This window comes from Camelus bactrianus, chromosome 15 (assembly GCF_048773025.1).
Source record: "Camelus bactrianus isolate YW-2024 breed Bactrian camel chromosome 15, ASM4877302v1, whole genome shotgun sequence".
Taxonomy (NCBI): domain Eukaryota; kingdom Metazoa; phylum Chordata; class Mammalia; order Artiodactyla; family Camelidae; genus Camelus; species Camelus bactrianus.
Window position 1 is genome coordinate 7,048,622 of NC_133553.1, and position 27,865 is coordinate 7,076,486.

General features: G+C 41.5%; 1 long non-coding RNA gene across 1 annotated transcript; it reads left to right on the top strand.

Moving 5' to 3' along the window:
* Nucleotides 1-672: 672 nt before the first annotated feature.
* On the top strand, nt 673-27,865 carry LOC141573435 (uncharacterized). The gene is made up of 4 exons (XR_012499124.1): nt 673-872; nt 1,628-1,827; nt 2,130-2,253; nt 25,787-27,865. It is a non-coding gene; the product is annotated as an uncharacterized LOC141573435 (long non-coding RNA).

Genomic DNA, 27,865 nt, shown 5'->3' on the forward strand with positions numbered 1-27,865 from the left:
TCCTTATCCACATTGATTGTGTATATATCTTTGTACAATATATGAACAATTTTTTTATTGCAATTTAAATATCTTTGTAGTATTTAAATTATGTAGCTATAACAAAATACGTGAAATAAAATGATTTGTCTTTTATTTTCTTTTCAATATGCAAAACAAAATAAAATAGAAAAGAAAAAAAGGTTTTGAAGGAGTAGAAATAATTTTATTTCTGTGGAATCAATTCCCTATGTTAGGTTTTTTAGTTGTGTTGTTAAACAGCATATAAAATTGATAGGTTGTGACTTCAGTGTTGATAGCTAGGTGAGTGTAGTTTCTTTTTGTGGTTGTCTTTGATGAATTATTTGAACTAGATCATAAATGATGTGCATGTTACATATTGGAAATGAGGAAAGAGTGGAGACATACTACCTCCAATGCAGTCATCTTGTTACCAAGTCGAAACTCGTACTGCTTGCTGTATGACAGGCCAATAAATCGGGAGATTGAGGTGTTGGAGTAAGGAATAGTGACTTTATTTGAAAAGCTGGCAGACCCAGAAGATGGCTGAATGACATGCTGGAGAACCGTCTCCCCCAAGTCAGAAATCAGTCCGCTTTTATACTAAAAAGGGGCGGGGATGTGGTTGGTTGTTGCAAACTTCTTGCAGTACGAATTGTTTCTCCTTGGAATTCTTTGTTCTTGCAGCTGTCCACGTGGGTCAAATCATGGTGCCCCTGTTAAACCTCCAAAAAAAAACCAAAGTTGATTTTCTATTTTGCAACTTGCCATCTCAACATAAGTGCAGAAGAGTTAACATCGTGAAAGATCAGAGCCCGGAGAATAGGCTCTCCTGGATATTTCAGGCTAAAGGCAACTTTCTTTTACAAAAGGTACAGAGCTACCAAGTCTGAGCCTAGAAAACAGCAAAGGTTTAAAGCCAAATGAACAGATCTAACATGCAGTCAAATTTATTCTTTTCTATTACAATTTCTTTTCCCACCACATAAATAATTTTAGTAAGAAACATGAGCAATTTTTTTACTTTTGCTTCTTAGTAACGGATAATTGGGCCAAATACATTTATGAGAGCAGGGATGCTGTGTGGGCATTGGGATCACAGCAAACTCTTGTTGGGTGTGGTCGACTCTGCAACATGTCTGATGCCCCGTGGGTGTTGGTGAGGGACCCCATAACCAGGGGCTCTCTTCAGGAACCAGCATATGGGCATTCACCTCTGGAGACATTTTTCAGCTGCAGGAAATTTTTTCAGATAATGTGACTGAAAAACCGCTTCAGCTGGTGATAATTAGGGAATAAAGGAAGAGGAAAAGGGCTTGGATTAGATTAGAAGAGAAGGACAGAATATCAGGGAACCTGGGGGCTTGGCAGTGGGTCCTTGGGAGAGAGGGGAGCAGAGGTGGGGAGGGGCACGGCTCTGGAACCAGCTCCTGCACCTGTCCCAGGGCCCAAGTCACACAGCTTTAAATTGGCCTAGGACGCTTTCCTGTCTGGATGTCACCCTGGGCAGAACCTTGAGAATCGAAGGTAAGGGGTGGGCAGCACTCACCTAGGGGATCACTGAGGACTTCGTTCAAGTCCACGGTGCCTTTTCTGGTCATGTGTCTTCACTTGCCCTTTATCTTAGGATCTGAGGAGCAGGAGCAAGGAACGCAGGGAGAGATTCAGGAAGACATCTGACTGTGTTAAGAGACGACAGTCACAGCCACACGGGGAGCGAGGACACTTGCAGCAAAGTAAAACGACTTCACAACTATTGCATCAGAGCTGCAGGTGTGAGAGAGCCTAAGCCTGTCTCAGAGTGCAGGGGACAAGTGGAAAGGAATGGTAAATTTCCACTGACAGTTGAAACTTTGTTAAATAGCCTGCTACTGTTGCTTGTATCACTTGAATGAATGCAGGCATATTTCTATGGGCATTTATATGTTCACTCAAAACCACCAGCCACTCTTGCCCCCATCGGGGATGGGCTTTCTCAAGCACAGTGTACCTCCTGCTTGGGTGGGCCATGCTGCGGGTCCTCGCCTGGGGCCGGGCTGCTACAGGGCACTGAGTCCCCGAGGCACGGCCTGCGAGACACGACAGGAACACCTCTGCTCTTGACTGAGGGCCTCCGTTTCCCCCTGCAGTGTAAGAATGCTGGTGACTGAGTTAGAAGCATGCTTCGAAGCTGTCCATGTCCTTGCCATCCAGAAGCGGAGCCTGGGAGCTACCGAATTTCTCCAGAATGCGGTTTACATTCATCTTCGACAGGTGAGTTTATGTCTTTTTACAAGTGGAGGAATTACTGCAGTTTTCCTGGAACTTACTCACCACAAGTCCATCTGATTTTTCTGTGCTTGGATTCAATATGGCATGCTAAAAATTCTGGAGTCAGATCTTGAAACCCTGATGAAGAGGATTATTTTATTTCTTTATATGATAGTATTTTACTTACAAAATTCAGAGTTTTCGGTTCTTTCAAAAAATTTTTGGGGGGTTGGAGAAACAACTTTGCTCTTACCATCTTTGTGACCTGTTGCTTTGTGCCTCTCACCTGTCTTCTGTCACTTCTGAGGCGGTTCCATTTGTGACCCTGTCCGGGTTGTTCATGGTATAAAACATAAAGTCTGTAAAACTACAGTCCCATTTAATCCGAAGACATTCCACAAATACTACTTAAATCTGGGTGTGGTTTTAAGAAGACAGAATCATTAGAACATGTACTTGCAGGTTGCTAGTGCAAAATCCCCAAATCAATAGTCTAGCACAACATCTAATATCTTTCTAATCTACCTTGGATTTGTATGGATAAGTGAAGCAGTTTGCTAAGAACTCAAGACCAGGGTTAGAATACAGGCTGGTGTAGCTCAGCAGGTCCTCCCAAGCTGATGCTCTGCCAGAGGGCGGGTCCTAGGGGAGAGGGCGTGTCCTCCCCTCCCTGAGCTGACAATTTGATGGGAAGACCTTCATCAGGTGAAGAACTTGACTTTCTTCTAAGAACAGTGGGTTTGAAATCAGTCCTAAAAGCGTGGGAGTGACACAATCCCATTTGTCTCAAGTAGGGGAGAGTGGCTTTGGGGCCACTTGGGAGACTCGTGAGTCCAGGTGGGCAGTGTTGGTGGCTTCCACTTGACCGGTGGGATGGTAAGTGGGTAAAAGCGAACAGATTGAAGGCATGTTTAGATGGTAAAAAGGAAAGGATGAATGCTGTCTGTGAAGGTAGGATGGAGGAAGGAACAGGTTTCTGGGTGGATTAATGAGGTAAGTGATGGTCCTGCTGTGCTCTGAGGAGGGAAAGCTGTAGAGGGATTTCTGGGGGATAACTGATGAGTACAGCTGTGGGTAATGTGAAAGGCTGTTAGATGTGTGGTTTGGGAGCTCAGGTGAGAGCCAGTAGTGAGTAGGGGGAGGGGAGAGAGACTTTCAAATCAGTTTGTCTTGTGAACATACAAATAAGGATGAGTAATGACACACTTAAAACCTCTATATTCTGTATTTAAAGCCCAGTAACATTTTGCTATATTGACTGCAGAGGTTCTTAATTTTTTTTTAAGAGAAATAAAATAAATAGAAACAAAGTAGTGGAGATAATGAACATCTTAGAGTTGATGTGTGTCCTTGTATGTATTTTCATACCTCATCTGTTTATAACCATAATCTACAAATAGATCGCTTGCTTAGCATAAGAGTTAAACAGAGGGACGTGACACACACTGTTAGGGGTGGAAGCTGATCACCTTGGGCAAATTATGTCACCTCTCTGTGCCTTAGTTGCATCTTCTGTGACTGCCCCTGGGCCCCTCATCACAGCTGATTTCCTAGACTTGATGTTGGGAGGGAGGCTGCTGAAGGGATTAAGAAGTGGCAACTGCTAGGGATACTGAAGAGTGAGACAAAAGCAGATTAAAGCCTATAAACTTACTACAAATACCCTCAAAAGAGAAAGAACCTTGCAGTGTTTTGAGCCACTTAGCGTAAGGAAAACAAAATCACGTGGACCCAATTCTCTTGAACATTTGAGTATTGTGGGTGGGAGGGTGTCATCAAAAAAGTGTCAAGAAAAGGCCTTTTGGTTTCCCTTGACGTTTCCAGTAAGGGTGAGTAGCATAAGCAAAACCCCTCCCGGTTCACAGTGGAAGGTCCTTTTTGTGCAAAACTGACCAAAGGTTGGAAACCACTCTTCAGCGGTGCTGGCAAATGAAGAGACTTCTGGATTGGGTGGGGCACTTGCTGTGACTTCCAGGTGACCTGCTGGCTGGGGACTGTTAGGCGGGCAGTAGGTTTGCAGGGAGACACGGGTATAATCCCTGGCTCTGAGGCTGCTAGTCTGATTAGTCCCCTTGGTACATGCAGTCCTAATGGGGCAGCCCGGGATGTGGCCTGGGACACCTGCAATGCTGAGGGCGAAAAGAGTGCTTCCCTGATGGGGTGTCCCTGCAGAGAGTGGAAACGTCCTCCTGCAGGTGAGGAAGAGCCTCTGAGCAGGGGGAAGGATGCACAGGCAAGACCAGCATGAGCACGGAGTGTTTGGGAAGCCAGAAGTCATACAGTGGCCCGAGCAGCCTTGTTACTGAGAGACTGGAGGTAAAAGATGCTGAAAAGGCAGGCTAGGTTCAGACCCTGTGGTGTTTTATGAGTGACAGGAAAGGACTGGTCAGGCAGGCATGAGAGAACCCTGTGGGCATCCCAGCTGGGGCGTCATGCCGGAGGGAGGAGCAGAGTTATAGACTTTGCCACTTATTAGCTGTGTGACTTTGAGCAAGATCACCCCACCTCTCTATATATATATCTTCGTCTGTAAAGTGACAGAGTGACAAGCTCGTGTCATCAGAAGGCTTAGTTTAGCTCTGATCCTCTGTGCCCAGTCCTGTCTGTGCTGCCCTGTGAGGTTCTGCAGCGGCTGCTCTTACCCTGAGAAGGGAGGGCGTAGAGGGACATTGTAGTGCCCGACGGCAGGAAGGGGTTGCTTTAAAAGCAGACATGTTGCCGCCTGCAGCTGCAGGCCTGCAGGAAGTTTGGTTGAAGGTCCTGCAGGGGACTTTGGAGGCCTTAGGTCGTGGAGAGTACTTTGGACGCCTTAGCTTCGTCTTAAGTCTTGTTTTCCCTTGCGGACCGGATTTGCCTTTGCAGATTGATGCTGAAGATTTGAGCTTCTAGCAAATCTCTTTTCAGAGATGGGTATATACGTAAAATATCGTATAAAATAAAATGATTTATTTAACGTGTGGGACTTCGCAGCTTTTGGGAACAGCTCTGTTTTCCTGGTTGTCACGGAGGACACCAAGGGTCAGCAGAGCATGCGGGAAGGCAGGTAGCCTGCAGTGCTACTGCGGGGTGTTCTCCCGAGTAGAGCACTCTGCTGAGTTGACTCCTCTGATTTTGGTTGCCAGATGAGCAGACAGCAAATTAATGAGTTCTGGTGGGATTGTATAATGACAGGAAGAAAGAGGAAACCGTAGTTTTTCCAGACTAAAACAAGCTTTTGTTTCCTGATCCAGTGTGTTCCATTACAGAATTGATGAGTTGTGTCTATTCTGGGACTTCATTGAAATAAACGTTCAGCCTAAATAATAAGAGTTATGTTTTATTTGGCTGGAGGACTCGAGCCGTTATGGCAACCTCTCAGATCACTCTGAGGGACTGCTCCCAAGAGGTAGGGGAGGAGCTAGGATATATAGAAGTTTTACAAGAAAGACCAGGTAGTTGGAACAATAAAATATTGCTTGTTATCTAAAGAAAACCAGATATCTCAAGATCAAGTATTAAGTGCTTTTCTATGTATGGGAGGAAGCAAACATTTGTGTCATTGAATTTATCCCTTTGTCAAGTACCTAGCTATCTAGGGCCAGTATCCTGTCCTTTCTTACTCTGAGTCCACTCAGAGGGCACCACTGTGAGTGGCTGAGAGGCTGGGCTACAGGCATGCACTCGTTGGGGGTGGCAGCAGCAGCTGATGACTTGGTTTCAGCATTCTTTGTTTACTGACATGGTTGCAGTATTTTCATTCACAGTGCTCCCCCTTGGTCCTAAATTCTGTCAATGTTTTGAGAGACATTTCATGACCAATTTTGTCCCATGGTGCTAGGATGGCTCAATCCTAGTTCAGGTGAAGAATCTTCTGAGTTGCCATTCAAGGTGTTAGTTTTTTATCAGGCCCTTTTGATACTAAAAATTCTCTGGATCACCTGTCTTACTTGTTTGTTATGATCCAGGAAGTGTTTTCCCTTCATTGCTCATTCCCATACCTAGAATCACACTATTACAATTACTTTATTCAGGGTTATAAATTTTATCTATTTCTTCAAGATGTTTAGTCATCATCAATTTTGTAGGCCTAGTTACACTTTGGGAAATGTAACAGACAATTTTATAAAATAGATAGGATATAAGTAATACAGCTAGTAACGTTAATAAAGTCACGACTAAGAATTTAATAGTCGGGAAGTTGTATTTTGGGGTTAAAATTTTGCTTGTGTTTCTGATTGAGTTTGAGTGAACTTATGAGAAAGTTCATATTTATGGTCAGTCTCAGAGCAGGTATTAATTGGTCAGGTGAGGTCTCCCACCTTGTAAGATCAACAGAGGCCTAAACAGAACTATAATTTCTTTTTAGAATAACGTTTCTGAGGGCTATCTAGTTAGAGCCTTGGAGTAGGGAAACTCACAAAGGTAACACAGAAGAACTAGACATAGGTAATTTACCATAAACTTAACAATTGGAGTAGTTCATAATCAAAGTTAGGAGAAATTATCACAGTAATTTTTATGCAGGCCTGGTACGGTGTCTTGGGTCAGCTGTCTACCTCAGATATCGTCTTCTTCTCATCCTGGCCTGGTAGCTTTTTCTCCATTTGGGCATTGTTTTAAGGTGAGCAGTGCTCTATAGGTCAGTGCATTGCAGGGGCTATTTCTGATAGGAAATGAACCCGAAAGTCCGTTTCCTTCAACTTTGGTTTGTATGGTCTATTTAAGAGTACCTGATAAAAGGTCCTTCCATTCAGGTTGGAGACAGTTCTTTAAGTCATGCCTGTTCCAGTTTGTATAATCCCCTGGCTGCAGGTCATGGGGCATTGGAACTTTACCCAAGGATAGATTAGTGAGCTTCAGAAACAAAGCTAGAGTATCCTATTAATAATTCAGTTAAACTGTACAGCAATGTGACATAACAGCAAGGAATGATTGGGAAGTGTGTTAGTAAATATGGACGTCAATTAACAAAGCTAGAATTTAATATCCACTAAAATATAATCTTTTTTCTCTCTAAAGTTACCCTCATTTTTCTCAAATAAAGCCATGTCAAGATTAATTGCTTTACAAGTTGTCTGATTATTTGATCATATAGGCTTTTTTAAATTGGCTGTGTTGGAACTTTTAATTAGGAGTCTCAGGGTAGAATGTTAATAAGGTTTGCTAAGGCCAGGAAAGCCCCGTCAAGGGCTTGTCATGGATTTCTGCCTTACAGATTTAGGTAAATTCTTTTCTCTTTAAAATCCTTAAAGTACCTTGAGATTCCTATATCTGTTAGGAGATGATCTTCCTCATTTGTCTGATAGAGCCACTGGGGGCCTAAGAGTTTTTAGTCTATTGAGGGATCAGATAGAGAGAAAAGATAACTGTTCCAAGTCTGATTACATAGGTATAATTTATCAAATTGCTTTGAATCATAGCTAGCTTAAAAAGAAGAGATTCTTTATGTCTGGGAAACAGGTTAAAAGCCAGTAGTATTATAAACAAAATCAAAAATTATAACCATATTCACCAGTTTACTCAGTCACATGTAACTAATTCTTTTAATCACAGTTTTCATTGGAAATTTAAAATTCCTTACCCAGTTTAGTTCACTGCTATAGTTTGAAATTTATTAGAAATCAGTAAATCTCCTTGAAGAGCAAGCATTTTGCAAAACCATCAGAAGACAACCATTAACTGTCTATAAATGACAAAAGATTTAAAATCATGGTTAAACACCGTTACACTATAATCGATAAAGAAACATGGTCACTATACCCAGAATTATCACTGGTAACATTTCAGATATACCAGAATTTTAGGGAGTCCATATAATTTCTACAATATCTATATTAATAATATTTTCTCATACAATATAACCTTAGAAAATTTATTATTCATTTGACAATACCGTGTTATTTAACATGCCAAATGAAATTTACTAGATTAAAATCTCTCTTTGGGATGTTTCAGGGGCCCTCTGTAGCATCCCAAACTTAACTGGAGATTAAAAGAACTTTAATTAGAAATTGATATTTGGGGAACTTGTTAAAAGATTTCAGAACACTTGGTCAGATAAACATATAGATCACTGTAACGTAGTACTAATTCATTAACAAGAAAATGCGTCAAAGGTAATGGCAGAACAGATCAGTTAAGTGGTATAAGAAGTTTTACAATCTGTTACTGAAGGTGGATTAACACTTTAAGAAAATTTTTTCCTCTTAACAGCGAGAAAACCAAATCTAGTCTTGTACCTGCTTACTTCTAAGATTCATTTACTTTGCCCAAGTTGATTCTAAACTTAGCCATTTCCGACCACGTATGAAACTCTTTCCTCAGGGTTCCTCTTCCACAAGCCTTCCATAGCTTTCTATAGTCATATTAGTGTGTCCCTTATTTTCTCTTCCATTCAGAAGTAACCAGCTTCAGGAGAAATTCACTATTTTTCATTAACAAAATATAATTCCATTCTTATAACTTCCTTTACACATTTATCTTACTTTCCTAGGATACTGAGATCATTCCCTTAATAATAGAGACTATTTCAGTGTGGCATCATCCATTTATTAGTATTTCTAAACACCTTTATTTTCTCTGTAAGAGGAAGTTACATGTTAAGTAATTCATATTTCAATCTTATTTTATCTGAAAATGGCATAGCTATTAATAAAATCCTATCATTTGACTTAATTTAGCACAACTCTAGAATTTAAAGATACCAAACATTTAGAGATTATCTTAAGCATACATTTTAAAAATATATTTTAAAAATTTACCCAAAGCTCTCATCTCATTTGCATTTAATTTACTTAAAATTTTACCACACCACATTACTGTTTTTTTTTCTTGACAATTCTGCAACAGATATAACAGGATCTTATTTGACTTTCATTAAACCTAGGTACAGTAAAAGCATTATACTTAATATTGATGACTTTAAAGATGTCTATATTAATTAGAACATTCTTAAATTAAACAATATCAAATATTATCTTAATATTGAATATTTTCCAGTTCACGTGTCGCTGAAAGTCAATTTGTTCAGTTTTTATTTTAAAAATACTTAATTTTCAAGCTCTTATGTTTTACGTCAATTAAGCAGATCTCTTTGACTTTGATTTTTTTTTAGCTGTAGAAATATCTCACATCAATAATGTGTACACAGTCTTATAAACAGACAAAAGCTAGAGATCTCATAGCTTCACTTTAAAACTTACTTATAAGATAGGTATAATAATAGTTGGAGTAAAGTGAATTTGCTTGCTCAAATCACTAAGGCTTGCTATTTATGAAACAGACATTTAAGATTTCTTGACAAAGTCTGAAGGACACGTCAGAGTTCTGAGTTCTAAAATGCCAAAAATTTCTTGGCCTTAAGTTTTATTTCGTTGAGCTAATTAGGCTCAGTCCTAGGTCACTGTTTGCTGTATTTCCATTTCTGATCTGCAAGACAAAGACACAATCTTCCAATTCCCCAGAGAACTGCTCTGTCACCCAGACCCAATTTTCTCTCCTTAATTGGCATTATTTTTTATCAGTGAGAAGAGCTGTAAACAAAGAATTCCATCTTTTAAAACCTTAAGGTTTAATTTATCATGTTTTCCAAAGCTTGCATAAGGCATTTAGTAAGGCCTCTTTTCCTTGAGTTATAAGTTAAACCCAGGGTAAACCTCTTATTATATTTTTTTATTAGCCACTGAATATTAGTTTTTAGTTTTACGTTATACTGGACGGCTCATGTAACTCTGTTTGTTTCTTTTACTTTGTTCAATTAATATTTTCTGAGGGACAGATTTGTGCCCAGAATTATAACACCAAGAAGGGGAAGCGTTTTTCCATTGAAACAGATCTATCCCACAACATAATTAAGCAAAAGGTTTATATAAAGACCATTTAAATATACCAATTTTACAGACTTTTATCTCAATTTTATTAAATCTTATACCTTTAATTTTTATATTTATGTTTTAATCAATAATTCTTATTTATAGAAGGAGTGCCAGAAGCCATTTTTTTTTGTGTGTGCATTGTATCTAATTTTATAGAAAAGTCTCTAGGATGCCCAAGTTTCAGCCAAAGAGCTTAGACCCTTCTCAATTTTTAATTTGATTAATTGGTCTGTTGTCCCAATCATTGATCAAGTATTTCAGTCTATATATACATATATTTTAAACTGCGGCAAATAAAACGGACTTGTTTGAACTATAATGTTGGGGGGCAGTAGGTGATCTCTTTGGCCCTTTATTTTTACTATATGTAGTGTAGTATCAAAACCTTGTACCTAAATCCAAAAATGTCCATTTTATTTATCTCATTCAAAATAACCATATAAAAATATTTATCCACTTGAGTTAAGCCCCTTATCTTTTTTTTCCCGACATTTTAACAATCCTTTTTCCAGTTATTCAACCTAATTAACATTAATTATTCTAAGTTTTTATTAGCATCCCTAGAACCATTTATCGGAAAGGAAAAACACAAATGTAGCTTTTCAAACCAGTTTTATTTTTTTCACTAAGTTCTTAGCTTAAACATTAGATATATTTTTCTACCTTTAAAATTGATTTTAATAGATACCAATAAAACAGCTGTTTATAATGAGATCTCTTTCAACTCTCACCAATTTAAAAGTTTTTCCAAATTAAAGGATCCATCATATGGCCATCATTTTATATATATATATATATAATAATATATATATTATATATATATAATATATATATAGTGATTTTAAACCAATAAGATGAAGAGGCTCTTCCACATGAGAGTGGGGGTGTTGCCTAAATAAAATTCAAAGGTTTAGTCTTCAAAAGCTAAAGGCCTTTGTGGTCCAGGCTGATGAAACAAAGTTTAAGATGGCAAAATATCTGACAATTGGTACAAAGAATTGCTTAGAATCCCAATTTATTTGCGTGGCCACCATATGTACACAATACTTGAACCTTTTTTATGGCAGAGTCCAAGGTTTCCTTTAAAAAAAAAAGTAAACTTATATATACATACATACACACACTTAAAACACCCAGAGAAAGATAAAACGTTTACATTTCAAGGACACAGGAAGAGAAATCCAAGTTCCCCCTAACGGGAATTTTGTTTGTATAAGTTCAGAATTCCAAAAAATGTTTTTATCAGGCCTGGTTAGTTACTTTCATAGTGAGGTTTTTTTTTTTTCTAATTCCCAATTAATGCTGTAAGTTTTGTACGTACATAAACCTGGCTGGGGTAATAGTTGCAGGCTGGCAATCTGTCATTATTTCTTTTCTTTTCTGTTTTTTATTTTTTTTTGAAAGTTCTATTCCACATTGTAAGGTCGGGTTCTCACAATAAATTTGCTAGTAAGATTTCCCTCAGGGACAACTCTATGGCATGAAGTCTTTGCCTCTACCACTCCTGCAAGATTCTCTGTCACCAGAGAAAGCTGTTACCAGCCAGGAGGAGGGTCCCATTTTTGGAGTTGAAAGATTACTCATAAGAGTTTTACTTTTATCCTGAAAAATTCAAAGGAGGTAACCAAATTGAGGAAAACATTAGACCAACCTCTTACCTAACCACTCAGCCCTGAAACCAGTGTCCTTCAACTTGGACACACTCGGGACGTCTCCACTGGGTGAGTATTTTCCTGGTATGTTTCCACCAGCCCCACATCGGACGTCTCCGCAAGGTGGGTATTTCCCGTTATCTTTCAACCAGGCCCCACCCAGTATGTCTCCACTGGGTGGGTAATTCACCACAGTATCTTTCAACTGGAGGGCCAGTTACCTGGAAACACCGCCAAATAAAACTCAGGATCATCAAACAATATGTGATTTCCGAGAACCAAGAGAGACTCACCCAAATTCATCTGGACTCCCCGAGGAGGCAGATGGGCACAAAGGGCCACTTATGGTACCAAGGGTCCAGATACTCGGAGAGTTCAGGTGGAGAAAGTCTGCTCTGGGTCCCTTCATGGTGTCCAAATCTGTTGACTGAAATACATGTGCAGCCTAAAAGTTAAGAGTTATGTTTTACTTGGCGGGACGACTCGAGCCGTGATGACAGCCTCTCAGATCTCTCTGAGGGACTGCTCCCAAGAGGTTGAGGAGGAGCTGGGATATATAGGAGCTTTACAACAAAGACCAGGTTGTTGGAACAGTAAAAGATTGCTTGTTATCTAAAGAAAGCCAGGTATCTCAAGTTCAAGAATTTAGTGCTTTTCTATGTATGGGAGGAAGCAAATATTTTGGACTCCCTGAATTCATTCTTTAAACAAGCACCTAGCTACCTAGGGCCAGTATCCTGTCCTTTCTTATTCTGTGTCTGCTCAGAGGGCACCATTGTGAGTTGCTGCAGCTGCTGGGCTGCAGGCCTGTCCTCGCTGGGAGTTGGCGGCAGCCGCTAATGACTTGGTTTCAGCACTCTTTGTTTACTGACATGGTTGCAGTATTTTCATTCACATTGTAGTATTTTCATTCACGGACTGATTATGGATAATCTGCAAACTTGGAAAGCAACCGAGATGGAATTACTGCAGGTACATTCTTCTTTAATAAGCCGTGTGCAAATATAAACATGGAGGAAGCATACATTTGGATTTGGTGGTGTAGGGAAGGGTTTCTGCACAATACAGGAGAAGGCAATGCAGAATTCCTTAAGTCCACCTTTCTTTTCTGTAGTGGTTTCTGAGAACAGTTTATGGTAATTAACCAACATTGACAAATGGTGGCACACATTGCATTTAAGAGCTGGCCGGCTGCAAACTTGTGTATTGGACAGGTGGAATTCATAGGCAAATGGTCAGGTGGATGGGAGAGAGACGGAGCCTAGGCCTGGGCCCAGATTCCGGTTTAAATCGGCATTTCCTCACCATACGGCCTTGGAATAGAATGCAACCTCTCTTAACCTGTTGGTGAATCTGTGAAATGGGCATGATAATATTCGTTTCTTCCTGGGATTGTTGTAAGTTCTAAAGAGTATTGTAGCACACATGAAGCACTTAACACACTGGCACTTAGCAGTGTTCACTGTGTGCGGCCGCCCCGCTTGGCATGTGTCAGAGCCGTAAAGGCAGCATGTGTCTGTTGAGGATGCACTGGTAGCCCCTTGAATAGGTTGTGAATATGGTGATTCCCTTTAATCTTGGTAACTCTGTGTGCCATGGGAAGTTATTTTCATGGACAGATGAGGAATCTCAGGGTAAAGAAGACTGTGTAATTTGCCCAAAGTCAGACCATAATTTTGGGTGCAGGGGCCTCTGTTCAGCATGGGCCCCAGGGCCTTCTGCCCTCTCCATTCAGCACCAGGACCAGATGTGGGGTCGGCTGTTTCCCAGCCCAGAATATCGGGCAGGCCGCAAGACACACCTGGCTCTGCACTGCTTGAGCAAAAACTCCGGAGGAGAGGAAGTTACAAAAGGGATAATCATAAAAACAGATGACAGCAAACTGTGACCAGCACTGAGAAGGAAAGGAACACGCCTCGCCATGCAGAGCTGCGAGCTTTCCCGTCGGGGCTGCTCTGGGGGCGTTCATCTCAGCTAAACAAACTCTGCTGCTGCACCAAGGCAGGAAAGCAGGGAGCGTGTGGCCAGGTAGAGAGGGCCTTGTTAATCATACTCATTCCCCATTAAGCTGCAGCTGTCACGGGCACTTACCTAGTAAACAGATGTCTTCCATAATCATCACGCACTTTTCTTGGTAGTTTTATTGCCCCACCTTTGAGATGAGGTCATTGAAGCTGAGCAGTTTGCTGCATGCCCGTGATCACCATGGAAATACCCCCACTGGTCTTACAACCTAGACTGGTGTGGCTGTCATGTCCCAGCCATGTGAATGGCATCGTGTTGCTTCTCCCAAGTGTCTCAAATGACTGACATTGATATTCTTAATTCGTAGGAAATGGTATGTGACAATAGGAGAAAAAGGTAGTAAGAATTTGTTTGGAAAACTGGAACAAAATCCAATTCTTCCCCAGCTGGGGGAGCGTACCCTGTGTCACTCACCCCACTCACTGCGTGTCACCTCCTCCCTGCCGTCTCCGCATTCAGAAGCCACTCTGAGCCTTTGAAGAACATTTTGCCTCATGACACTGTTGACTAGGACCTGCGACCTCTCTGTCCCTGGTTAACTCTCTCTTCAAAGCCATTTAAATTTTTTGCAGGCTCCTCCGCTCAGATGTAAGAATATTCTCTTTCAACTTCTTGATGCAGCTCCTTAATGAAGATCTCGTGAAGGAAACCTAGTCAAAACCTGGGAGGTATGCACACAGTGACTGCAACCTCAGCACTTTATGAAGTTCAGAATCAGATTTGTGGGTGACTCAGGAAAGGCTTTTTTATGGTAACAAGGGGAAAGTGAAAGGATGCAGGCTGTGTGAGACTGAAACATCTCGGTCCCAGCCAGCAAGGCACCTGCGTTCAGGATGGTGTGTGGGGAGTGCAGAGTTCTCACAAAGAAAGAAGTGTTGGGATGGGAGGGAGGACAGTTAGGTACTTTACTGTGGAGGGAAAAAGTGGGTTAAGCATTTCCTGGTTGAACAAGAGGACTGTGACATGATGTGCTTGTATTTTGGAGAGAAGGGTTTTGTGGGGACAGGCCTAGGGAGAACGCTCTGTGGCTGTGGATTCAGCACAACAGAGAAACACAGTACCGTGCAGACCTCAAGGCCCCTGCTGGGGAAGAGGCTGCCCGCCAATTCGAGCCCTGGGGGCAGCTTCTGTCCCTTAGCTGGGGCCTCAGAGCTCCCTTCACAACCCAGTCCTGTTGATACAAGGAATAAAATGTGAGGCATGAGAAGGGCTGTGTCCCAGGCTTTGGTTGAGCCCCTGGGATGTGTCCCACCAGATTTTGTTCCTTGGCTTTGTGCAGTAAAGTATTCAAGAGCAAGCCAGTGTTGAGGAAAGGTAGATTTATTCACAGAGACACATTGAAAGGCAAGAGAAAGGCCACGAGGTGTGGGGTTTGGGTGCTCAGATTAAAAGTAGGTACACACTCCACGGAGTGTGGGCTTTCTCCGAAGAGGGAGAGAGAGGGGTGACCGCGAGGTGGCGCTGTGTTGCTCGTTTTCTTGGGCTTGGTGGTTTCATTTGCTAATATATAGAAGGACCAGCCTAAGGGCAAGGGGCTGGGATTCCCAGGGAGTTGGCCATTTCCCACCCTTTGACCTTTTGTGGCTAGCCTTGGGACTGCCATGGAGCCTTGGGGCATGTTATTCACCATGTTACTATTACAATGGGTGTATAATGAAGCTCAAGCTCTGCTAGAAGTTAAATCTCTTCATCCTGAGCTTCAAGGCCTACTGGGGGTTGAATCCTTCACCATTTTGTTGTTAATTGCTGTGGCCTTCCTTGAATGGCTGTGCTCTGCCCCTTCCATTCTGTCTCACTGTGATGACACAGAGAGAGCAAAGGCCGGACCCAGCCTGTGCTCCTGCATTTAACAGCAGGAAGTGTGGAGTGGGCTTATGATGACTGTGAGTGGTGAGAAAGATGTTTCAGATTTTGCCACGTGAGACATGGGGACCTGCCAGCAGCCATCACAGATTTATCTCAAGGACATTATCGCTTGTGTTGTTACAGAAACAACAGGCCAGCCAAGAAACATGCACTGAGATTTATTACGCCGGCGGGCTCAGAGGGGCTTCTGTTCCGAAGCTCTGAGCACCTCCAAGACCTGCACATGAGGTTCTATAGGGTTAATTACAAGTAAGGGGCTATTAGCCAATAAGTCTCAAACAACAAAAAGCAAGGAATCAGTACACTGAAGCTTATGAATTTGGAACAGATCACTTTACTGACAATTGTTGACCTTGGATTTACGAGTTAGCTTATTAGCCCATTCAACTGACACTAAACTTCAGATTTACGAGTTAGCCCAGCAATACTTAGATCAGTAAACCGACACTTATCACACTTAGATTTGTGACTTAGCTCGTTAGCCCAGCTGGGCTTTTCCTTCACAGTGTCATTCATCTTTTCTATATTTCTTTTTTTTTTTTTTTTAAGTATTTAATCCAAATTTAATATCAGGTCTTTTTGGAAAGAAATTTCTCTTTTTCTTTTCTTTGGGACTCTTTTGGGGGGGTAGGTAATTAGGTGTATTTATCTGTTAGTGGAGGCCCTGGGGCTTGAACCCGGGACCCCGTGCACGCTAAGCACACCCTCTACAACCCCCCCATGATCTTTTCTTTTTGCTTTAGCTGCCAAGAATCTTACAGCTGAATTTCTAGTCGGCCTTTAACACTTGCCCTGACTCCAGGGAATCCATTTTTATGACTTTACCTCCCCCAGGTTTCATTTAAGTATTTAATCTCCAATTTCTCTTCACTTTCAGTTTTGCCTTTTTGTTGTTATGGTTGTTAAGGTGTGTTTAAAAAAATTGTTTAATTTCTCTTTTAGCAGGAGGCTGAAAGTAAATAAATATGTAAACAAACAGCACACTTAAATGCTTTTATACATTCTAAGCTGTTTAGTAGTTACTTAAATACCGAATTGAATATTAAAGTGATAACATTTTTAAATTATTTTTTAATTTTTTACAAAGATATAGATGATTTGAAATATGATATGTTTCAGGTGTACAATAGATGCTCCATTTATAGTTACTGTAAACATTGGCTGTATTCCCTGTGTTGTAAGATACATCCCTGTAGCCTTACATTACATGTTGCAGTTTGTATAAGAAAGTTGGGTAACGCAGAGTCTGGGGCATGGCTGTGTCTGACCCAGGGTCACGCTCACCCTGCCTGTCAGAGCCCAGGCCCTCACTCCTGTCTGCAGGGCAGCGAGTGGAGGCAGCCCTCATCAGCGCTGGCACCACCCTCTGAGCGGCAGTGACAGCAGTGTCTGTGTGTGGACGTGCATAGTGTTTTTCCAGGAGCTTTACATGCATTTCTGCATTTAATAATTAAAGCCCTCCTGTGAGGAAGCGTTTTATGATTTTAATGAATAATACATTTTATTTTGATATTGATAGACTTCAAACCTCCGGAAAATTTACAGAAGTAATACAGTAAACGCTTAGATACAGTTCACCTTAAAGGGCACTATTTGTCCTTTTGTGTCTGGCTTATTTTAGCATAAAGTTTCAAGGTTCATCCATAATGTAGCCTGAGTCAGTACTTTATTCTTTTGGTTTCATAATATCCTTTCTCTTTTTTTTCGTTTTTGGTCTATTTAAAAATATTTTCATTGAAGTCTAGTCAGTTTATAATGTTGTGTCAGTTTCTTGTGTACAGCACAACAATTCAGTTAAATAGGAACATACCTGTATTCATTTTCATATTCTTTTAAACATAAGTTACTCTAAGATATTAAATATAATCTCCTGTGCTATACAGTATAAACTTGTGGTTTATTCTATACATACTCAGTATCTGCAAATCTTGAACTATCAATATATTCCTTCCCACACCCTCTCCCCTCTGGTAACCATAGTTTGGTTTCTATGTCTCTGTGTCTGTTTCTGTTTTGTAGATAAGTTTATCTTTTTGTGTCTTTGTTTTTTGATTTTTTTTTTTTAAGATTCCACATGTGAGCGATCTCATATGGTATTTTTCTTTCTCTTTCTGGCTTACTTTTCTTTGAATGACATTCTCCAGGTCCATTTATGTTGCTGCAAATGGCATTACTTTATTATTATTTTATGGCTGAATAGTAGTCTATTGGAGAAATATACTACAGTCTCTTTATCCAGTCATCTTTCAGTGGACATTTAGGTTGTTTCCATGTCTTGCTATTGTAAATAGTGCTGCTGTGAACATTGGGGTAAAAGTGTCTTTTTGAGTTAGGGTTCCTTCTGGATATATGTCCAGGAGTGGGATTGCTGGGTCATATGGGAGGTCAATTTTTTGTCTTTTGAGGAACCTCTATACAGTTTTCCACAATGGCTCCACCAAACTGCATTCCCACCACAGTGCAGGAGGGTTCCCAATTCTCCGTAGCCTCTCCAGCATTTACTGTCTGTGAACTTCTGAATGATGGCTATTCGGACTGGTGAGAGTTGAGTCTTGATTGCAGTTTTGATTTGCATTTCTCTGATAATGATATTGAGCATTTTTTTCATGTGCCTGTTGGCCATTTGTATGTCTTCATTGGAGAAAAGTTTCTTTAGGACTTCTGCCCATTTTTGAATTGAATTGTTTGTTTTTCTTTCTTATTAAGTGTAAAAGCTGTTTACATATTCTGGGAATTAAGCCCTTGTCAGTTTCATTTATTGCAACTATTTTCTCTCATTCCATAGATTGTCTTTTTGTTTTGCTTTTTGTTTCCTTTTCTGTGCAAAAGCTTGTAAGTTTAATTAGATCCTACTTGTATTATTTTGCTTGAATTTCTATTGCTTGAGTAGACTGCTCTAGGAAAACATTGTTGAGATGTATGTCAGATGTTTTGCCTATGTTTTCTTCTAAGAGGTTTATAGTGTCTTGTCTACATGTTTAAGTCTTTAAGCCATTTTAATTTATTTTTGTGTATGCTGTGAGGGAGTGGCCTAAATTCATTGATTTACATTCAGCTGTCCACTTTTCCCTACACCATTTTCTGAAGAGGCTGTCTACTCCATTGTATGTTCTCACCTCCTTTGTCAAAGATTTAATGACCAAAAGTTTGTGGGACTATTCTTGGTAATTTTGTTTATCCGTTCATTGATGGATGGATATTGTTTGTAACCATTGGCTACTCTGAATGATACTGCCATGAATATTGATGTGCAAGTTTTTGTGAGAATATATTTTCATTCTGTTGGCTGTACAGTTGGCCCGCCATTTCTGTAGTTTCCACTTCATGGATCCAGATGGCTGATTGTAAAGGGACTCGAACATCCTTGGATTATGGTATCCAGGGTGGGGGGTTCCTGAAACAAACCCCCCGAGGATACTGAGGGATGACTCTATATGTAGGAGTGGAATTGCTGTGCCATGTAATTCTAACCTTTTGAGGAAACACCAGGCTTTTCCAAAGAAGCTGCACCATTGCCCCTTTCCAATGGCTGCGTATTGAGGGTTCCCATTTTTCTGCCTCCTGACCGACACTTGTTATTGTCCATGTTTTGATTATAACCATCCTAGTGAGTGTAAAATCAGATATCATTTTCATGTTGATTTCGCTAGTGATGCTGAGCATCTTTTCATATGCTTATTGGCCAATTGTGTATCTATTTAAATACTTGGCATATTTAAAAATTGGGTCGATTTGCTTTGTATTGGTCAGTTGTAAGCATTTGTTTTATATCCTGGATACTAGTCTCTTATTAGATATATGCTTTGCAAAATTTTTCTCCTATTCTGCAGATTGTCGTTTCACTTTAGTTTTTTTAAACATTAAAACAATTTCTTTCTAGGGGAGGTAATTAGATTTATTCATTTTATTTTTCTTGCTAAGCACGCACTCTATCACTTGAGCTACACCCTTCCCCTTCATTTCACTTTCTTGATGATGTCCTTTGTAACAAATGGTTTTAATTTTGATGAAGTCAATTTTATCTTTCTTTTTTTTCACTTGTGCTCTTGGTATTGTATCTAGGAAGCCATAGCATATACTTGAACCACAAAGATTTAAACTATGTCTTCTTTTAGAATGTTTATACATTTAGTTTTTACGTTTCCGTCTGTGATCCATTTTGAATTAATATTTTATTTGTTATATAAAATACGGGGGTCCAGATTCCAGATTCATTCTTTTGCCTTCAGATACCCAGGTGTCTCTGCACCATTTGTTGAATAGACTATTCTTTCAATGGAGTTTTGTTGGCACATTTCTGGAAAAATGACTGTAAATGTAAGTTTCCCCCCTGGATTTTTTATTGTTTCTCATAGATTTATGCATCCAAACTTATGCCAGTACCATAATGACTTGAGTAATATAGATTTGTAGTAACCATTGAGTGAGTCCTCCAACTTTGCTCTTCTTTTTCAAGATTGATTTGGCTGACCTGGGTCCCTTGCACTTCCATATGAATTTTGGCATCAGTTCTTAAATTTTTGCAACGAAGTCAGCTGGAATTTTGATAGGGATTCCATTAAATTTGTAGATCACTTTCGGGATTCTTAACATTTTTAACAATATTGTCTACCATTCCATGAACATGGGGTGCCTTCCATATATGTAGATGTTTTAATTTTTTTTTTGGTGATACTTCAAAATGTTCAATGTGCAAATCTTGTAAAATCTTCTTAAATGTATCTCATTTTATTTTTAATGCTGTTGTAATTGGAAAGGCTGAGCTTCCTAAGGGTGGGACTATATATCAATTTATTTATTTCTAGGATTCCTACACAGCAAATACCCTAGATTTATATTTGCTACATAAATCTATCCACAATTCTTCCCACCCCCGTGTCATAAGAGACCAAGACCCAGGTTAAGCTACCTGAACACTTATGTGGAAGTGAGAAGTGAGAACCTTGGGTGGGGCTTTGTGCAGATTATACTGAAAGCTTATTCATTATGGCTTCATCTTAATTTCTTTTAAACAATCCTTTCAGTGTATATAGTCAGATACATTAAGAAAATGCCCTTTCGATATGTGGAGGAGCTAAGACTATAATTTTCAAATAATTTCTAGTGAGAGTGTTGTACTTGAAACTAATTTGCATCAATCTTTGAAGATTTATGTTTCAGGAGCTTTGACTATATAATACCTGTCTTTATTCAATAACTACAACTAAATGCTCAAACAACATGTAAGAGTTTGAGCAAACTGCCCCCGCCCCGTAGTGCTGGTTGGCTGCAGCTGTAACTGGAGTCAAGTCTTACCTATCCCAGTACGCTTGGGTGGATCTGCTCAAAGGGGTTCGTCCAATAGTTTGTCAGTAGTCTTTTGGACAAAGCCATAAAGCATTGATTTAAGGTTGCTGGAATGGAATCTATTTTATTAATATTAAGTAAGCACATATTGAGTGCTTACTGTATGTTGGGAATTGTCCCTCAGCCTCACATGAATATTATTCCGCTTAAAACCTCTCATATTTCCTTGTTATTCACACTTTACAGATAAGGAGTCTGAGTATTAGGTTTTCTCTCTTTTGGGGGGAGCTCATTATCAATGATGGGAAGTTGTAAGGAAAAAGATACTGATTCATCCAGAGAAAACATTTTTCTGAGAGTCAGCACTGAAGAGGTTGATCATTGTTTGAGTAAGACGAGCCCCGGGTTGTACGGAGTCAGCATCCCTGTCCTGGACACGGCACGTGTAGCACTGCGTGGTGGGTGAGGCGGCGCGGCCGCGCAGGGAACGCGGATGCCGGGCCGTTGGGCTGTGCTCAGGCCCGGTGGGGCTTTCTCCTAAGGGAAGTGGAACGTCATTGTCAGAATTTAAGTAGGGGAGAGGGGTGCTCTCGTAGATCACTTTTGTCTTGTAGAATGCTTAGAAACATTTAGAAGGCTCGGCAGGAGGTGATGTGATAAGTCAGAGTAGGGTGGCTATGAGGTGTAGCAGTATTCAATTTTCAAATGGTTTTCAGTCCCAAGTTTGTGGCTCAGTAGCCGTGTCACTTTGGATGACGCACTCAAGGAAGTGAAACAATTTATCTTATTACTTGAAGCAGTGATATACCGACTTCCCAGGACTTCTGTGGAGATCCAGTGAGATAACGTGTGCACAATGTGCAGCGTGGTCCCCAGCACACAGTCAGTGCAGAGGGAGTGCCAGTGAGAACTTTGTAGGTGAGGTGTGGGTGGTGTGACTCATTGACTGAGGAAATTGGGCCCTGAATGAGGGGTCCAGTCACATCTGTGAGTGATGGGACTGAGTTGGGAAAGGCAGAGGGTGGAGTTGGTGGTGCCCTTGAAACATCTAAGTGCAGTGCCACAATCACAGTGGAGGTCTAGGCCCAGGCTGTGCATTTTCCTATAATCTCAATCCCTGAGGACGCCGAGGTATTGATCATTGAACGTGAAGACATACTTACAGGACAAGTGAATAGTAGTATCATCTCTGTCATCAAAGCTTACGTCTCTTTATTCATCACTCACTTTGCTAATTGGGTACTTACAGAGCTCAATTCACCATCCTCACCTGGGCTCAGGCTCCACAGAAAAGATCTTGTGAGTCTCCCTCTTTTCCAGAAGAAAACACATTTAGCTGGTAGACTTCTCTACTTCGCCAGACTTAGAATTTTAGTTTGTTGATTTAATTCTGTTTTCTGTTGGCCGTCTCCTGACAGGAGAGACATTTTACCTCATGGTCAGGTTTCAATTAGCTGTTACTGAGAACTGCTGATCTGATCCATAGTGTATTTTTTCTATTAACTTTGTAGAGTACTTATCATTTTTCTGTCTTTCCCCTTTAATTTTGTTTCCTCTTCAATGTTCTATCCTATTTGGGGCCTTATTTTATTTTTTAATTCAAAAATGTCTGTTAGCAGTTAAGAAAACAAAAGCAAATAAAAAATGCACATGATAGCTAGATTTAGAATATATCTAGTGTGTTTTCTGTCTCGGCAATGGAGGGTTCTAGAAACTCTTGAAAACCTTCATTACATAAGTTCCTTAAAATGCTGATTAAGAAATAAGACCTTCCTTCCTCATCTTTCAAGCTGCACAGCTAATTGTCAAGAAAGTGAGGGGAAATCCTCAGAAGCCAAGTCAACCAGAAAGAAGGGATTCTGGGAGATACACGAGCCTTAGAAGCCCTGGGGGCCAGTTGGCTCCTGAACTGAGTTTCAGTTGCCTTGACAGGAGGGCAGGAGGTGAGCCCCAGGCCTCTCACACTGGGAGTTGGATGGCTGTTATTATGTAAGGCCAAGCACATCCTGATAATCCTGCTTTATAAAAGGGTGAATTAGAAAGAAAAGTAAAAAAGCATTTCTCAAGGCAAGGAAGTAAGGAAAGTCAATTTTTTTGGAAGCGGGGAAAAATAACATATCCAATGTAAGTATTTAGTTTAAATCTGTTCTGGCATGAGACTGACAACAAACTCCTGGCAGAAAATCACAGCTCCTCCCGGAAAGAGAAGTTGTGTTTTGAATGAATCAGTGGGCAGCCATTCCGAAAAAGGTCTCCAGAGTCTTCTGGATCAAGATACTGGACCCAAACACCTCCCTTCCATGGTCTTATTTAAATAACCAGAAAGGTTTTAAAGGAAAGAAGCCATAATCATAGTTCTATTTATTGACATTAATATATGCTAGGAATTCAGAGGTGACTATGGAGTTGTCACCTCTTTTATGGACCTTACTTTCTATTTGACATAGTTGGGGAACTTGGTGGAGGGTGGTGTTAGACTGTTGCAATTAGCCAGGACAGGAGATTAAGAAAGCAGTGAAGGGCGGGTGACATTTTTAGCTGAGGACAGTCCTGTTCAGTTGGTTTGTAATTGCAGGCTCGTTGAGTTGTCACTGGAGGGAATTGATCTTATGGAGTTTGGACTTAACTCAGGACTCTTCAGAATGGACAAGTGAACCTGGAGAAAGACAGTCAAATCTGTGCAGACATTAAAGTCCACGTGAACGTGCTGTATCCCTGAGCCAAATATAGGACAAGTAGGCAGAACTTCTTGAGGACAGAGGAGTGGTTTTTAAGGTTCTCCAAGAATGAAGCCCAGGGAACCGGGATGGCCAGTTGTCAAACTGTGACGTTGCTCTTTGGACGGTGTACCCACCGAGGTTATTGGCCGTTAATAGGTTTCCATTTCTCTTTAATGCATGACAGGTGATGAGGACGTGGGCATACACTTTTGACACCTTGTCAAAGTGACTGGGTACCTGCCTAGAAGGGCAGGCACAGCTACGGCTGCGCCATACATCTTGCCGCCCATCCCGTTCCCCGGCTCCGTGATCACGGCAGAGTGGTTCCTGGTTGAGCTGTCCGTCTCTTCTGTGACATCGTAACCCAACAAATTACCGAAGAGTATTAGCTTGGCTTTGTTCTTTTCCATCCATCCCTTCAAATGATGATGACTGATAATGGACCCAGTTACGTTTGCAGATGATTTACACGTAGTGCTGTCAATACAAACCTTGTAATCCCCACTGTGTGATCTAGAGAAGAAAGTTACATTCTTTCCAAATTGTTTTGATGCACTTATGTGGGAAAATGATATACGTTTGAATATGTATTTCCTCTCTGAATCATCATGGCTACAGATGAATATTTGTAGACATGGAATGAGTTTACTGTATTTGAACTGTATGGTCCCCTAAATTCTCCCCAACTTTTTAAAGTCATCACTGGAGTGCAACCTCCACAGTGTCCCAAAGCATCCACCACTGCCTGTTCTTCGGACACTGTGAGTTTCCAAGTTGGAGAAGGCTGCTGGCTGTTGAGGCATTCTCTGGCACATCTCTGGCTGGCTGATGTGAGCTTAGCACACAAGACTTGGCAGACAGTATCTAACCATGGTCACGTCCATTTCTGGAACACTCATGGAGGATTTTACACCTATGCTAGTGGCATACGTTATTTCTTTTAGTTTTCAAAAAAATCATAATTAGATTTTATCACCTGTATTAATAAGGAAACTGTCAAAGCGTGTGATGTGCAGACTTTGGACTGGAACACGGGTCTTTCTGATCCCTATCTCTGTTCCCTCCCCAGCCTATCCTTCCAAATGTCCAGGAGACTCTTCCTCAGTCTTGAGTTTCCCGCTGATGTTACCAGTGTCTTTGTTTCTGGAGAGGAAATCAAGTCTAAACTTACTTTCCAGTTGGAAATGGAATGGAGAGTTAACGTTGGAAGCCGGGAGAGTCTGTCCTGTGATGAAGCGGTCTCTGAGCCACTTCCATGGGGACGTCACGTCACTGTCTGGGCCCCTTGCACAGCCTGTGCACAGGTGATAAGCCAGATGTGCTGAGCAGTCCTACCGGACAGGGAAGTGCGTTGGAAATGAGTTTGGGTATTTGGTTTCATTACATATGTTCCTGAGGGCCTTGGCCTGGCACTTCAAATGGGACCACTCCCTGTCCCACAGACTCGTGCTCTGGGCCGGTGCAGACCTAACGTGGCCTCAGCCTGAGGCTCAGGGCCCGTGGTGATGAGGAGCATTTTAGTCCAGGGTCTGCCGGAGGCTTTGACACTTCTGGGCCATGGGAATTTGTCCAGGATGATAATAAATCCTCCCCGAGATTCAGATTTCCTTGCCTGTGAGCTGGGGTAGTAATAGTTTCTGAAATGATTGTAATGATTCAGTAACGGGCACAGGGTGTTCTGGCAGGTAGCTGGTGTTTAAGGAGCAGAAGTCGCAGTCACTCTGTTAGCCTCTCACTGTGTGCTCTGTGCTTTGAGATGTTGTGTGTTTGGTGACAGTCCCGCCCAAACCCTAGGGTGTAGATGAACTGTTGTTCCTTTACTTTCCCGTCCTTTTCCTCTTTCCCTTCTCTGTGTCCCATGTTTAGGTAGCAGATTCCTCTGTTTCAGGGAATACGGACCTTTCTAGTAAAAGGAGAGGCGGAACGCGGAAAGGTGGGGCCCAGAGGGGGTCTGGAGCATCCGCACAGCGCTGCTTCCCTGCATTTCTGCATCCGGCCCCATCAGTGCATGAAGTCAGCCTTCCTCTTCCTTCCTGTGTCGTTCGGTCTCTGTTTTAAGGGAAAATTTTTTACGGGTCTTTTTTCCATTACATGTTTCGTTCAGATGCTTGTTGCTTTTCTCCCTGTGCTTCAGCATTCCTAGGAGAGAATTCAGCAGTGCAGCATCCTCTCCGAGCTCTATGAGTTGATCGGCTTCCACCGCAAGTCCGCCTTCTTCAAGCGGGTGGCCCCCGTGCAGCGCGCGGCCCCCGGCATTACGGAGCCTGGCGGGAAGGCCTGCTACCGACTCCCTGTGCAGACGCTTCCTGGCTACAGTCTGTCGCTGGATCTGCAGGACTTCAGCAAAGGTGTTGGAACTAAAACATTGCTTCAGTCCAATTAACCATGCCTGGTTTGGGCCCTGCTGTCCTGTCTCATCAGGGTGAATTCTGATTCGTTTAGAATAGGGCTCAGCAGACTTTTTCTGTCAAGGGCTTGGGAGTAAATATTTCAGGGTCTGCAAACATCCTGATCTCTGGTGCAGCTGCTCAGCCCTGCTGTTCAGACGCCAGAGCATCCGGACATTCCACACACCCACAGAGCTTTATTAACAGCGGTGTCTGGGGGTGGATTCAGTGTATGAACTGCAGTTTGTCCCCACAGCCTCCTCACTATTGACGCCTGCACCAGAGCATGCATTTGCGACAATGGGTGAACCTGCACTGACACGTCATCATCACCCAGAGCCCAGACTTGACACTAGGATTTACACTTGGTGGTGTGCACTCTGTGGGTTTGGACAGATGTGCAATGACATGTATCCACCGTCACAGCATCATACAGAGTAGTCTCTCTTAGTGACCTTAAAATGCTCCGTGCTGCACCTCATTCATTGCTCCTTCCCCTCTAGCCTCGGACAGCCACTGATCTTTTAGTCTCTGTGGTTTTCCCTTTCCCAGAACACCATACAGTTGGAATCAGACAGTTGCGGAACCTTCCCAGATTGGCTTCTTTCCCTTAGTAATATGCATTTAAGGTTCCTCCATGTCTTTCCATGCCTTGATAACTCATTTCATTTTAGCACCAAATAATAGTCCATTTTCTGGCTGGACCACAGTAAATCCATTCACCTACTGAAGAACAGCTTAGTTGCTTCTGAGTTCTGGTGATTAGGAATAAAGCTGCTATTAACATCTGTATGCAGTTTTGTGTGTGGACATAAGTTTCCATTTCGTCGAGTAAACACCAAGGAGCACAGTTGCCGGATCATGTGTTAGGAGTACGTTTAGTTTTGTAAAAAATTGCCAGACCGTCTTCCAAAGTATCTGGGCCATTTTACATTCCCACCAGCAATGCATGAGAATTCCTTATGTTCCACATCCTCACCAGCATTTGGTGCTGTCAGTGTTCAGAGTTTTGGCAGTTCTGACAGGTGTGCAGTGGTACCTCGCTGTTTCAGTCTGCATCCCCTTGATAACAGATGCTGTGGAGCATCTTTCCATAGACTTCTTTGGCATCTAGATTTTTTCTTTGATGAGATCTGTGTCAGGAATTTTGCTCATTTTTTAATCAGGTTGTTCATCCTTCTTGTTGAGTTTAAAGAGATTTTGGTATATTCTGGATATCAGCCCTTTATCAATGTGTCCCTGCCCTTCACCTGCAGCACCTGAGTTGTACTTTGGGTCTCAGTGGAGTGTCAGCTCTTCAAAGAGGTTCCCTGTCTTCCCTCAGCCTAAATACTGTCCTTGTATTTTTCACTTTCATTGACTCATTTTGTTCTTTTTAAATAGCATTTCCCATAATTTGTAAGTATATTAAAAAAAAAGGGCAATGATTGAACACCACCTCCCCACCAGGCTGTGTGCTCTGTGAGAGCAGAGGCCCTGTCCCCACTCACCATTTCCCATGACAGCACATTGCACATGTCGATATAAAAGTGTGTAACGTGGGGCCAAACCTGATGAGCAGCTATGATGACATGTGTTGGCTACCATTTATTGAGTAGACTTTGTTTCTGATGTAAATTATTAAATCACATGAATTAAACTTGTTTGTTTTGAAAAATAAAACAACAAAGCCCACCTCCATTTGATTGGTACTTTCTACTTAGCCTTCTGACACAGGAGGGGATGTTCACAATCATTTTCTGGAGGAGGTTGGGGAGGTAAAGTAAGAGAGTGAGATCAAATAAAGTAAAAATGATAACTATCAGTTGGCTTTATTTTCACTAAGA